Source organism: Marmota marmota, unplaced genomic scaffold (assembly GCF_001458135.2).
Source record: "Marmota marmota marmota unplaced genomic scaffold, marMar, whole genome shotgun sequence".
Lineage (NCBI taxonomy): Eukaryota > Metazoa > Chordata > Mammalia > Rodentia > Sciuridae > Marmota > Marmota marmota.
Genome location: NW_026000185.1, coordinates 27,461,765 through 27,474,648, shown reverse-complemented (window position 1 = coordinate 27,474,648; position 12,884 = coordinate 27,461,765). Strand labels below are relative to the sequence as shown.

Below are 12,884 nucleotides of genomic sequence, written 5' to 3'. Positions count from 1 at the left end.
TTTTTTTTTTTTTTTTTTTTTTTTTTGGTACCAGGGATTGAACTTGGGGGCACTTGACTACCGAGCCCCAGCCCCAGCCCTATTTTGTATTTTATTTAGAAACAGAGTCTCACTGAGTTGCTTAGTACCTTGCTTTTGCTGAGGCTGGCTTTGAACTCCAATCCTCCTGTCCCAGCCTTCCAAGCCAATGGGATTACAAGTGTGCACCACCGTTCTGGCTCAGAATAGCTTTTTACTAAACAGATTCACTGGGTTTTTCAGGTACATAATCACATTTCCTACAACCATAACATCCTCCTTTATTACTCTTTTTTATCTTTTTGTAGGCTAATGGTGGTATCTTTTATTTACAAAGAATATTTACACACAATTTTCCCAAAAAGTCATCTGGAGAAGGTAGTGTTGTATTTGCAAAAAAAAAGTGAGTAATATCTGCTTATTTAATGCAGAGGATTGTGCTATGCACTGTAACCAATTCAAGAATAAGTCAAATATGAGTTCTATCCTTAAGAAGTTCACAGGCTAGCTGGGCACAGTGGCACACACATATAAACCTAATGACCCACAATGCTGAGGCAGGAGGATCACAAGTTCCGAAGCCAGCCTCTGCAATTTAGCAGGACCCTGTTTCAAAATTTTAAAACAAGGGCTGGGGTTGTGGCTCAGTGATAGAGTGCTTGCCTGGCATAAGGGAGACACTTGGTTCAATCCTCAGCACCACATAAAAACAAAATAAAGATATTGTATCTACCTATAACTAAAACATAAATATTAAAAAAAAAAAAAAATGTTTACAGGCTAAGGCTGATACTGCAGATCAACAGCAGAGTACTTGCCTAGCATGCCCTGGTTCAATCACCAGCACCAGGGGGAAAAAATTACAGTCTTTTATAGAGGTCAGTGGGCCAAATCCAGCATCCTGCTAGTTTTTTTGGTTTGTTTGTTTGTTTGAGTACCAAGGATTGAATCCCAGGGGTGCTTAACCACAGAACCACATTCCCATTCCTTTTTATATTTTGAGGCAGGGTCTCGATGAGTTGCTTAGGGCCTTGCTAAATTGGTGAGGCTGGCCAATCCTCCTGCCTCAGCTGCCCTAGGCACTGAGTGAGCCACCGGGCCCTGGCAGAGCTAGTTTTTGTAAGTAATTTTATTATAACACAGCTACTCATTTCTTTATATAATATCTACAGCTGTTTAACAATGTCAGAGTTTAGTTGAGACAAGAGACCATATGGTCCACAAAGCTTAAAATATTTACAAACTGGCCCTTTATAAGATGTTGGCCAACCCCTGGTCTAGCACATTAAATAAGGTGTGTGTCACACACACATACACACACACACACACACACACACACAATACAAATAACACTAATCCCAGAGAGAATGTGCCAATAAGCAAAGAAGAGGCACCAGGTTAGACATCTTGACCAATGAGTCAGTGATAGAGCCACTCATCACCAGGCCCATCACAAAGAGCCCACTAGTATTCAATTACTAAATCCTATGCTCTCCTGCTTGTCTGCTACAAGTCAAGGAGAAATCCAGAAAAAGCACCTATTCCCAATTCCCAAAAGCACTATTTTATCATCCCTAGTTTCTACTTATCTCTTTGTATAACCTATAGCCCAAATTCTGCATATTTTCTTTGAGAGATCATTCAAACAACTAGGCATTTTGAACAGATGAATTTTTTAAGACACCTAATTCACCCTTTCTACTTAAACTGTCCTCAAACTGTTATCTGTTTTTGACATCTGCTGTAAATATCATCTGAAATTTCAAATGACCACAAAACAAAGAAAACTTTATGCCTTTTTGCTGTTTCCATTTACACTTTTAGGTCACATGAGTGCCCCCTGCTTAAAGCCATATTTCCAGAGTATTTACATGGTAAAAGTATAGAGCAAAACCACTCAAAGGCCTGGTAAAACCTAAATAAATATGTATTGTCCCCACTTTGCTACTAGCAAAATACCACGAAGATAAAGGCCCCTGACACTAATACAGTACACTATCATATATACTCCAATTAATGCCTCATATATTTGAAAACAAATACTGCATTAAGAGTTACTATTCCATCCTTTCCTAACAAGGTGAAGATGGGGCCAGAAGGCAGGGCTTCTATTACTTACAGTTCAGCAACTTCCTGTTCTTCTTCCCAGGCCTCCTTGTGTGTTAGCTGACTGCTTCCGGTGCTCTTACACGTCCAAATGCGTTCACTGTACCTTTCCAAGCGGGCTTCATACTCTCTGTTGGCAGCAGCTCAGGAAAACAATATTCAAGTAACAGAGACATCCAATCCATACTCATAAAATAATTATTTATAGAAAAAAAATCTACAATACTATTTCTATAATTTATAGCAGGAAAAAAAGACAGAAATGAAACCAGGGTTTTCAAGTGGCAAGTCCAAAGCAAGATCAGAACTAAAGTACAATTAGAATGATTTATCACATTTTACAAATAAAATATTAGTATTTTAGTATAAATGTCATTTCCTCAATTCAACAAAATTTCATTTCACTTTACAAGGCTCACACAGTACTAAAAATTCCCAAGAAAAAATAGCATATGAAAAAGGAATAGCTGGGAGTGGTGACACACACCTATAATCCCAGCAATTCAGGAGGTTGACAAGAGGTTGAGGCAGGAAGATAGCCAAATTCAAGGCCACTCTCAGCAAGTTAGTGAGGCTCTGTCTCAAAATAAAAATGACCTAATCAGTTTTTACACACTTAACCCGACCCTTCCCAATGTGTGTACGTGTAAGTTATACCCTTGAATTTTGAAAATGTTTTGCTCTGCCAGGCACAGTGGCGCACGCCTATAATCCCGGAGGCTCTGGAGGCTGAAGGAGGAGGATCTCAAGTTCAAAGCCAAATTATTTAGGTTTTACCAAGCCTTTGAGTGTTTTGCTCTATACTTTTACCTTGTAAGTACTTTGAAAATATGGCTTTAAGCAGGGGGCACTGATGGGACCTAAAAGTGTTAATGGAGGATCTCGAGTTCAAAGCTAAGCAATTCAGTGAGACCTGGTCTGTAAATAAAATACAAAATATGGCTGGGTGTGTGGCTCAATGGTCAAGTGTCCCTGAGTCCAACCCTTGCTAACCCCCAAAATAATTAATTAAAACATAAAAAGGACTGGGGATGTGACTCAGTGGTAAAAATGCCCCAGGGTTCAAACCCCAATTCAAAAGGGGGGATAAAAAGGAAAACCAAAATAAAACAAGGCATAGGGATTAAGAGTTTAAGAGGTCAGTGCCAGGGTACAGTGAAAAACACCTGTTCCAGCAACTCAAAAGGTTAAGGCAGGAGGCAGAAGGATCATAAGCTCAAGGCCAGCCTAGAAGATTTAGAAGATTCTCTCAAAATAAAAAATTGATTAAAAGGAGTAGGGATGCTCAGTGGCAAAGGGCCCCAGCCCTCAATCCCAGTTTAAAGAAAGAAAAAAAAAAAAAGAGCTCAGATGAGTAGCAAGTTTAAGAATCAGTCCACAGGAGGGCATGCCTGTAATCCCAGCAACTCAGGAGGCTAAGGCAGGAGGATCACAAGTTTGAGTCCAGCTGGGCAACTTAGCAAGACCCTGTCTCGAAAAAACAAAAATAAATAAAAAGGTCTGGGGATATAGCACAGTGGTAAAGTGCCCCTAGGTTCAATTCCCAGTATCAAAAAATAAAATAAATAAAAAATAATTAGTCTACAGTAAAACAAGATGACCACATTCTCACAGGCAGTTTATAACACTCTTATGCATATACTAATGCATATTAACATAGCATTCCAGGGCTAGGGCTGTGGTTCAGTGGTAAGGCACTTGCCTAGCACGTGTGAGGCACTAGGTTCAAACCTCAGCACCACATAAATAAATAAAATAAAGGTATTGTGTCTACCTACAAATAAAACAATATATTAAAAAAAAAAAAAAAAAAACTGCATTCCAGCCTACCTTGGGAACACTTGCTGCTTCCTAGGATTAAAAAATAAATTCTGGGGCTTGGGATATAGCTCATTGGTACAGCACTTGCCTCACATGCATGAGGCCTTGTGTTCAATTACCAGCACTATGAAAATTAAAATCCTAAAAATAACTTTTGACATAATATCCATTTTCATGTTGTCTCCAATAATAGTACATTTACCAGATTATTTAGTAATTGTCAGTCTCTTCATGAGAGAGAGGGGGAGATATTGGCATAAGTGCCAAATATACTGTAACTTTCCATACCATCCTGACAGAATTCACCATCACTCATCCACATTCAAATTCAAATGGCAAGTAATGAATTTACTTTATGCACAGCAACAGATGCCACACAAGAAATCAACTAACACTACAACTAGAGAGTTAGCTGCTGAGTCAGCTGCCAATCCCTGTACTTTCCAAATGACACATTTTTATGGTGGCTGAAATAAAAGTACTTGAACAGCTCCTTCTATTAATATCAATATTGTCTTCCAACTTACAAGTATTCATTTTTAATGTATAAAGACTTTTTTAGTTTTCCAAGGTTGTGATCAGTAAAAAAGGCAAATGATAGGGACAAACTCACAGGTAATCTGAACTAGCAACCACTTCACTTACTAAAGATCTTTCTCTGAATCTGCCAAAATCCAAGTAATAAACCCAATTTCCTCACCAAGGATGGTGCTAATATGGGAGTGATTAAACATATTACAGTACCAGTAAAAAACAAGAGTCCAACTTTTATAAAATGCTATGGAAACCCAATCACTGAGAATTCATAAAACTAGGATGGGCATGGTAACACATTCCTAAAAATCCCAGTTACATGGGAGTCCAAGGCAGGAAAATCCTAAATCAAGGTCAGCCTAAACAACTTAGGGAGACCCTGCCTCAAAAAAGGGGGCAGGGCCTGGGGAGTAGCTCAGTGATAGAGTGTCCCTGAATTAAACATCCAGTACCACAAAAATAATAGTAACAAAAATAGAGTAACAAGCTGGGCACGGTGGTGCAAGCCTGTAACCCCAGCAGCCTAGGAGGTTGAGCCAGAAGGATGGCAAGTTCAAAGCCAGTCTCAGGAACTTAACAAGATTGTCTCAAAGTTTAAAAAAATAAAAAGCACTGGGGCGGGTAAGCAAGCCTCAGGAATGGCGAGGTGCTAAGCAACTCAGTGAGACTCTGTGGTCTAAATGAAGTACAATATAGGGCTGGGACACAGAACCACCTAATGGGGAAGCAGTGTCAGCATCCCAGCTCAGATGCAGGCGAGGGGTTAACAAGATAATTCAGTTCTGTTCAGGAGATAAAGGCCATCTGAATTAAACAACAGAGAGAAGTCTGCGAAGCTTGTGCCTTCTATGTCCCCCCCAAAGCCAGTGCCCCCCAGACTGAGTCAAGCCTGTGGCACTAGTGACCACTGGTGGAAGGCTTAGGACATTGGGCCAAGTAGACACAAGTGAGGTCACATGGGGTGTGCCTTAAAGGGGAAATTGGAACCCCTGCCCCTTCCTCTCCCTCTCTGTCCTTCCTGACTAGCACGACTCTGCCACCACATGTTCCTCACCAGGATGTTTTTTCTTGCCACAGGCCCCAAGGCAGTGGAGCCAGTCGATCACGGACTGAAACCTCTGAGCCTCTGAGCCAAGTTAGTCTTTCCTCCTTTTATGTCCCACCTCTCAATGTTCTGACACAGAATCAGAAAACTAACATCAAGAGGCATAGACAGACACTGGAAGAAAAGAAGAAAGGACAACATCATCACTTGTACATGAGAGTGTTATCTAATTAGAAAATTTCTTAAAACTAAAAAAAAAAAAAAAAAAAGCCTCTTAAAATCAATATAATAAATGTCATCTAGGCGGTAGTTACAAAATTAATGTTTAAACTTTTCTGATAATGAAGAGTCTTTCCAAGCAATAAACAATGTTAGAAAACAGTGAGCATTTCATTTGAAATATGTATATAAAACTACAAATATTGGTGTTTTTTCTAAGTTTACAAAGATTTATACCCTGGCCATGTAAAAGAAAATGTAGAAGATAGGTAAATGTGGGCTGGGCTGTAGCTCATTGGTAGAGTGCCCCCCCTCAAATGTGTGAGGCACTGGGTTCAATATTCAGCACCACACAAAAATAAAGCATTGTGATCCAACTAACAACTCAAAAAAAAAAAAAAAAAGATAGGTAAATGTGACACACACTTAACAGAGAAAGAAACACAAATGGCCCAAAAAGGAAAAGGTATTTACTTTCTTCTATAATTAAATAAAGGCCAACAAAAGCAAGAAAAATAAAAGAGGGGTGGGGGCTGGGGATGTAACTCCATGGTCAAGTGCCCCAGTTCAATACCCAGTATCCAAAAAAAGGGGACTGGGAGTATTGCTCAGCGGTTAGTTTTTATTACTATATTTTCTACTGGGTTCAATGCCCAGTAGAAAATATAGTAATAAAAAATAAAATTAAATAAAAAATTAAAGGGGGCTGGGGTTGTAGATCAGCTGTAGAGCTCTTGCCTTACACGTGTGAGGCCCTGGGTTCAATCCTCAGCACCATGTTAAAAAATACTATAGAGCTGGGATTATGGCTCAGCGGTAGAGCACGCGCCTCACACGGGTGGGACCCGGGTTAGATCCTCAGCACATAAAAATAAAGGCATTGTGCTGTGTCCATCTACACCTAAAAAACAAATAAATATTTTAAAATAATAATAATCTATATAGTTTTTTAAAATTTTTTTTTAAAAATAAAGGACTGGGGGTGTAGTTTAGTGGTGAAATGCCCAATACTAAATAAATAGATAAAATCAATTTCTTATTATTAGTTTTTTAAAAAGCAGGAATAACATGCCCAGTTCATTCTCCTTAAAAGTAGACTCACGTAAACACAGTATACAAGACTGGTATCACTAAGAAGCCTCAGTGATTTCTCCAGTCCAACATTTTCTAAACTAGACTCATTGTTACTACTTTCCCTTCTTCCCAAACTGGCTCCTTAACAGACAGTCCCAATCTCACAGATGCTAGTGTCCAACTCAGGCATCAGGAAATCATCCTCATCTCTTCAGTCCCTAACTTCAACCACTAACAGATTTCTCAAGTCAGTCCTTTTGCTCCAATAACCAAACCATTATCTAATCCACCCTGCTTTCTCACCTAGTCATAACATTTTCAAACATTTTAAGTAGCCTCTTTTGTAGTAATCTTCTCTGGTCCTTTGTATTTCTCACCCTAAACCCTTATCTTACTCAATCTTTGGTTTTTTTTTTTTATTGTTTTAGAGAAAGAGAATTTTTTTTGATATTTATTTATTTATTTATTTATTAGTTTTCAGGGGACACAACATCTTTATATGTATGTGATGCTGAGGATCGAACCCAGGTCGCACACTGGCCAGGCGAGTGCACTACCACTTGAGCCACATCCCCAGCCCCAATCTTTTGTTTTTTAAACTCATGTCTCCTGTTTACTTAAAGGTATTTGGTCCGGCTGGGATTGTGGCACTGGGTTCAATCCTTAGCACCACATAAAGATAAATAAACAAAATTGAAATATTGCATCCATCTATAACTAAAAAATATTAAAAAAAAAAAAAAGGTGTTTGTCCTCAGGCCCCCTGAGATGCAAATATGTTCCTTCCCTGAGGGAGGCAATTCTCTGGCTTCCAATTTATTAAAAATCATGATAAGATTTTGTTAAGATTTATTTTCTGTAATTTATAAAATAATTTTAAAAGAAAACTAGTGAATACTTTACAGATATGTTTAAATACTAAATATTTATTGATTATGGTTTTTTCCAACAATGAAAGTACCATCTATCCTCATATACACCTTTCCAACAGCCCCTTCCATAAAAAAACTATGCTATCTATATAGCATTCTCCTGCTGGGTCACTTCATCCATTCCTGTAACTTCAATTATTATCTATATGCTAATAACTTCTCATACTAACTCAGTCACCTCCCTCTAAATTCTAGACCCATATAGCCAATAGCAATGTGGCTACTTCCTTGGATATGCGTAAGTGACTCAATAAGACATCCAAACTGAATATTCCACTATCTCATTCCACTCACAAACAAAATAAAATTAAAAACTTGTTCTTGGGCTGGGGATGTGGCTCAAGCGGTAATGAGCTTGCCTGGCATGCGTGGGGCGCTGGGTTCGATCCTCAGCACCACATAAAAAGTAAAATAAAGATGTTGTGTTAAAAAAAAAAAAAAAAAAACTTGTTCTTCTAGAATTCTTTATTTTGGGGAATGGCACTAAAATCCAAATGAAAACACCGTCCTTGACTAATCCCCAATCAATCGCAATTCTGCCAAATCTGGTTCATTTATCTCAAATCCATCTCTTGAACTTCACCTCAAGGGCTGGTAACTTTTCTCAGACCACCATCATCTATTGCCCAGATTATTTCACTAGTCTAGTCATTTGCAGCTAGTCTCCAAGCTGAAGATCCCTTCTTGACACTGCAGCCACAGTGATCTCCCTACTTCTTTTTTATTCAAAATTTTCACTAAAATGAAGGCCAAGTTCAAATTCCTTACCCCATCTCAGAAAAGCCTACAAGACACAGCCCTATTCACATGACTCACTACTAAGTAACTTCTTCACTCTAGGTATATGAAAGTTCTTTCAAATTCTTAAAATCCAGAACCTTTAGGGGCTGGGGATGTGGCTCAGCAATCAGCACTTAGGGTGAGACCCTGGGTTCAATACCCAGTATCATCAAACAAAACAAGGCAAAAACAATTTAAACTTGAAAAGCTGAGGCAGGGAGAACATTTGGGTTCAAAAGTTTGAGGCCAGCCTGGGCAATACAGTGAGACCCCATCTCAAAAAAAGTGAAGATAATCCCAGTGGCTAGGGAGGCTGAAGCAGGTGGACTGAAAGTTCAAAGCAAACCTCAGCAACTTAGTAATACCCTAAGCAACTCAGTGAGACCCTGTCTCTAAATTTAAAGAAAAAAAAAAAAAAATAGAGCTAGGGATGTGCTTCAGTGGTTAAGTGCCCCTGGGTTTGATCCCTGGTACCAAAAAAAAAAAAAAAAAAGCCAAGAACCCTCAAATTCATACTACACATTCATAAACTCATCATACCTTCTCTGCCACAAATATATAATTCTCTATTCTTCAACCAACCAAATTCTAATTGTCTTTTAGATTTCAAAAAAACTTTCTACAGGAAACATCACCTGAACCTTCAAATATAATACATTATATTACTGATTCCAACTACTCACCCCCTTCCTATACAAGATTTTACATCTCCAACCACTGCCTGTGGCTTGCAATGCCTCTTGAAGAGGAATGTACATCCCCACCCACTTGGGACTTGCTTTGACCAATAGATGTGAACAGATGTGAGATATGCCACCTACAGGAAGAGGCTTAAAAAGCCATTATGTTTTCCTCCAGATCTTTCTCTTTACTACTAGAAAGGCATATCACACACAGGGACTGCTTCAATCTAGGTCTTAGAACACAAAAAAGGTGTTTTGCCAGTGACCAATACCTATAATCCCAGCTACTCAGGAGACTAGGGCAGGAGGATGTAAAATGAAGGCCAGCCGGGCAACTCAGCAAGACCTTATCTCAAAATAAAAACAAAAGAGGTAGGAATATAGCTCAGTGGTAGCACATCCCTGGGTTCAATCCCCAGTAGAGCCAAAAAAGAAGAAAAAAAAAAAGACAAGAAAAAAAGCCCATTAGAAGGATACTGAGTCAGCTGCCTCTAAATCCTATTTCAGATTTTAGGTTACCAAAATAAGTCACTCATTCTCAAATAACCACTCAGAGCAAATGCCAATTGAGGTTTTTATGTTCCAGCAACTCCTGCACATATAATTGCAGACAAAATGTCAAAGCAATTCTCCAAAGGTTGTGTAAGCTATAAATGATAAGATATTTTCAAATCATAGATCATCTCATTATGCATCTACTTTTTTATGACTTCAAGAGCCAGCTACCTCCTCACCACAATATACAGCTGCTTTGTTCTCTTTAGCCTGGTAAAAATTGTTTCTTTCAATAAAGTACTTGAAGCCATGGTGCTTGCCTGTAATCCCTGCAACTCAGAGACTGGGGAGGGAGGACTACAAGTTCCAGGCCGGCCTCAACAATTTAGCAAGACACTAAGCAACTTAGCCCTGTCTCAAAAAAACAGAAAGGGTTGGGGCTTGTAGTTCAGTGGTAAAGCTTCTTTGGTAAATAAATAAATAAATAAAATGCTCTAGTCATTCTTGTCTTGAGGCAAATTAACTGTATGAATAATGCCACAAAGGTCATAAATTAATTTTCTAAACTTTAGTAATCATGATAGTTGAATCACCAGAACAAAAATACTAATTTAGAGCAAGCTGTTTGTAGCTTCAGTTCCTGCTTAAAATCTAGCTTCATTACAGTCAATGTATCATCAGCCTACTGTCAAATAATCACATCAAGAACTGCTCCGAAAAATTTCACATTCAACTAAGATGTAGTGTCTTGCCTGTGGTACTACCCTGGGAAGTAAAACCATAAATTCAAATCCATAATATAATCAACATAATCAATATAACACCCAGTCATTACATATATAAATTATTTACAACTTTTTTTAGTGAAGATGTACACTGTACCTTCAAGAACATACTAACTCACAGCTTTAAGTCAGTAAAATACCATATAAATTTTCTGGAGTACATATGCAATTAAAAGGTGAGTATTAAAGGTTGAGCACAGTGGTGCATGCCTATAATCCCAGCAGCTCAGGAGGGGGAGGCAAGAGGATCCAGAGTTCAAAGCCAGCCTCAGCAATTTAGCCGGGCGCTAAGCAACTCAGTGAGACCCGGTCTCTAATAAAATACAAAAACAGGGCTAGGGGATGTGGCTCAGTGGTCGAGTGCCCCTGAGTTGAATCCCTGATGCCCCCACCCCCGGCAAAAAGTGAGTATTAAGAGAAAATTAAAATATTGAATACTATTAAAAATATAACCATAAATATAAATTAAGAATAACAACAGTTCAAATGCAGTTGTTACTCAACCATGTATTTGTTCTCCTCTATGAAACCACTAATAGCCTAATAAAGAAATATGCCAACCTGCCAACCATACAGTACAATTGTTCAAAACCCATCCTCAAAGTGTTTCCACTTGTAGACATTCCCAAGAGAGCAATTTATCCCCTAAATCTAATGCTCTTAAAGAACTCCTTTGTTAAAAGAGTTCTAAATGCTTGTATGGGAAATAAAAAATGAAGAATGCTTACAAAATACATAATATTTCACATTACAGTTTCTAATTATCATCAAAAAGTCTTTTTTCATTTACATATACACATACTCACAGATATATACATGTATATATTTCAATGATTTCATTGAGTGACATGAAAAGCCTTTGTTGCCAGTCCTAATTTAGCTATCCATGGCCCTTTTCACCTAACTCACTACCTCTTCGACTTGGAATTTAACTCCTCCCTAAGCATGTCTCTCTGTCTCTCTCTCCCTCTTCTCTCTCTTTTTTTCTGATGGCACTGGGGATTGAAAAAAGGACTAGGGTTGTAGCTCAATGGTAGGGAAAACAGCTGAGGCTGTGAGTTCAATTCCCAGCACCGAAAGAGGAAAAAAATAAAAAGGAGTGGCATTTCTCCTTCTCTCAAAATACTTAGAAGGGACTAGGCAGGAAGAACACTGGATTATAATCCTGACATCATTTACAGAGCGTGTGACCTTTAACAAGTCATCCTCAACTCTTTGGGCCCACTTAGCAAACCAGGCAAGGCTCCACCATCTCCAAAATTAATTTCTGCTCCATAATATTATACGTATATTTCATCAAAAGAATTCTTATTGCCCAGACTCACTTTCCAAGTCTCTTTGTGTGTAAACACCCAACATTCACAAAATGCACTCACAAACAAGAATGAGATTATCCTACCAAGTACATTAACGCAAAGATCAAGGAGAAATTAAAGGGGGGGCTCACCTGGACACTTGCTCCAATGCTGCCACACACAAAATAAGAAATCTAGTCTTTCCAAAGAGTAGGCCTGGTAGCGCAGGTCTGTAACCCCAAAGGTTCAAGAGGCTGAGACAGAAGGATTGCAAATTCAAAGCCACTCTCAGCAATTTAACAAGGCCCTAATCCATGTAGCAAGACCCTGTCTCAAAATTAAAAATATAAAAGGGCTGGAGAGTTGGCTTAGTGGTTAAACACATCTGTGGGTTCAATCTCTGGTACCAAAAAAAAAAAAAAGACGAGGGCTGATAAAACTAGGGATACGTGAAAGCTTGATTCAGAAATCTTCTTTTAAGATGTAAACTTTAAAATGATAGATCTAGCATCCATATTAAGAAAAAAAAAAAGTAAAATAAAAGCCATCCACCAGGGCTGGGGATGCTGGCTCAGTGGTGTGGCGCTCGGCAGCGCGCGAGGCCCTGGGTTCCATCCCCAGCATCGCACAGCCTTTAAAGTAAAATGAAAAGTCTGAAAGCCCAGGCTCGCGGCAGAGCTCTCCGAACAAACGAGCAGATGGCTTCCCATCTACAACAGCAGCCTCGTGTTCCCAACACAACGCAAACCCTTTAAGTACGTCTCCACATTTTTATCTTATTAAAAAAGCAAACACCAATTTCAAATCTTGAGAATTCCCAACCTCCGTCTTCCGAGGGAAGGGGAGGGCCGGGGCTGCGGGAACGGCTTTCCTCCCGCCTCCCCGGCAGGTCTGGAAATGCACCCGGGTCCTGCGCCCGTGGTGCTGTCAGCTCAGCCCGGCCCCAGGTCCGCTCGAGCCCCGGCGCCCCCCGCAGGGCTGGGGACTCGGCCGGCGCCAGCCGGATCACGAGGCCTGCGCGGGTGCAAGATTCCTAAAACTTGAGCTGACGACTTCATTTAAATTAAAAAAAAAAAAAGGCAGCCAAGCCAGTCCCG

At 39.4% G+C, this 12,884-nt stretch overlaps 1 protein-coding gene across 1 annotated transcript in view; it reads right to left on the bottom strand.

Moving 5' to 3' along the window:
- Baz1b (bromodomain adjacent to zinc finger domain 1B) overlaps nt 1-2,254 on the bottom strand; it is a 70,081-nt gene extending 67,827 nt beyond the window's left edge. The window contains exon 1 of the mRNA XM_048789940.1: nt 2,138-2,254. The gene's annotated coding sequence lies outside the window, so the exon portion shown is untranslated. The remainder of the gene's footprint in view (nt 1-2,137) is intronic.
- Between the last annotated feature and the right edge of the window lie 10,630 nt (nt 2,255-12,884).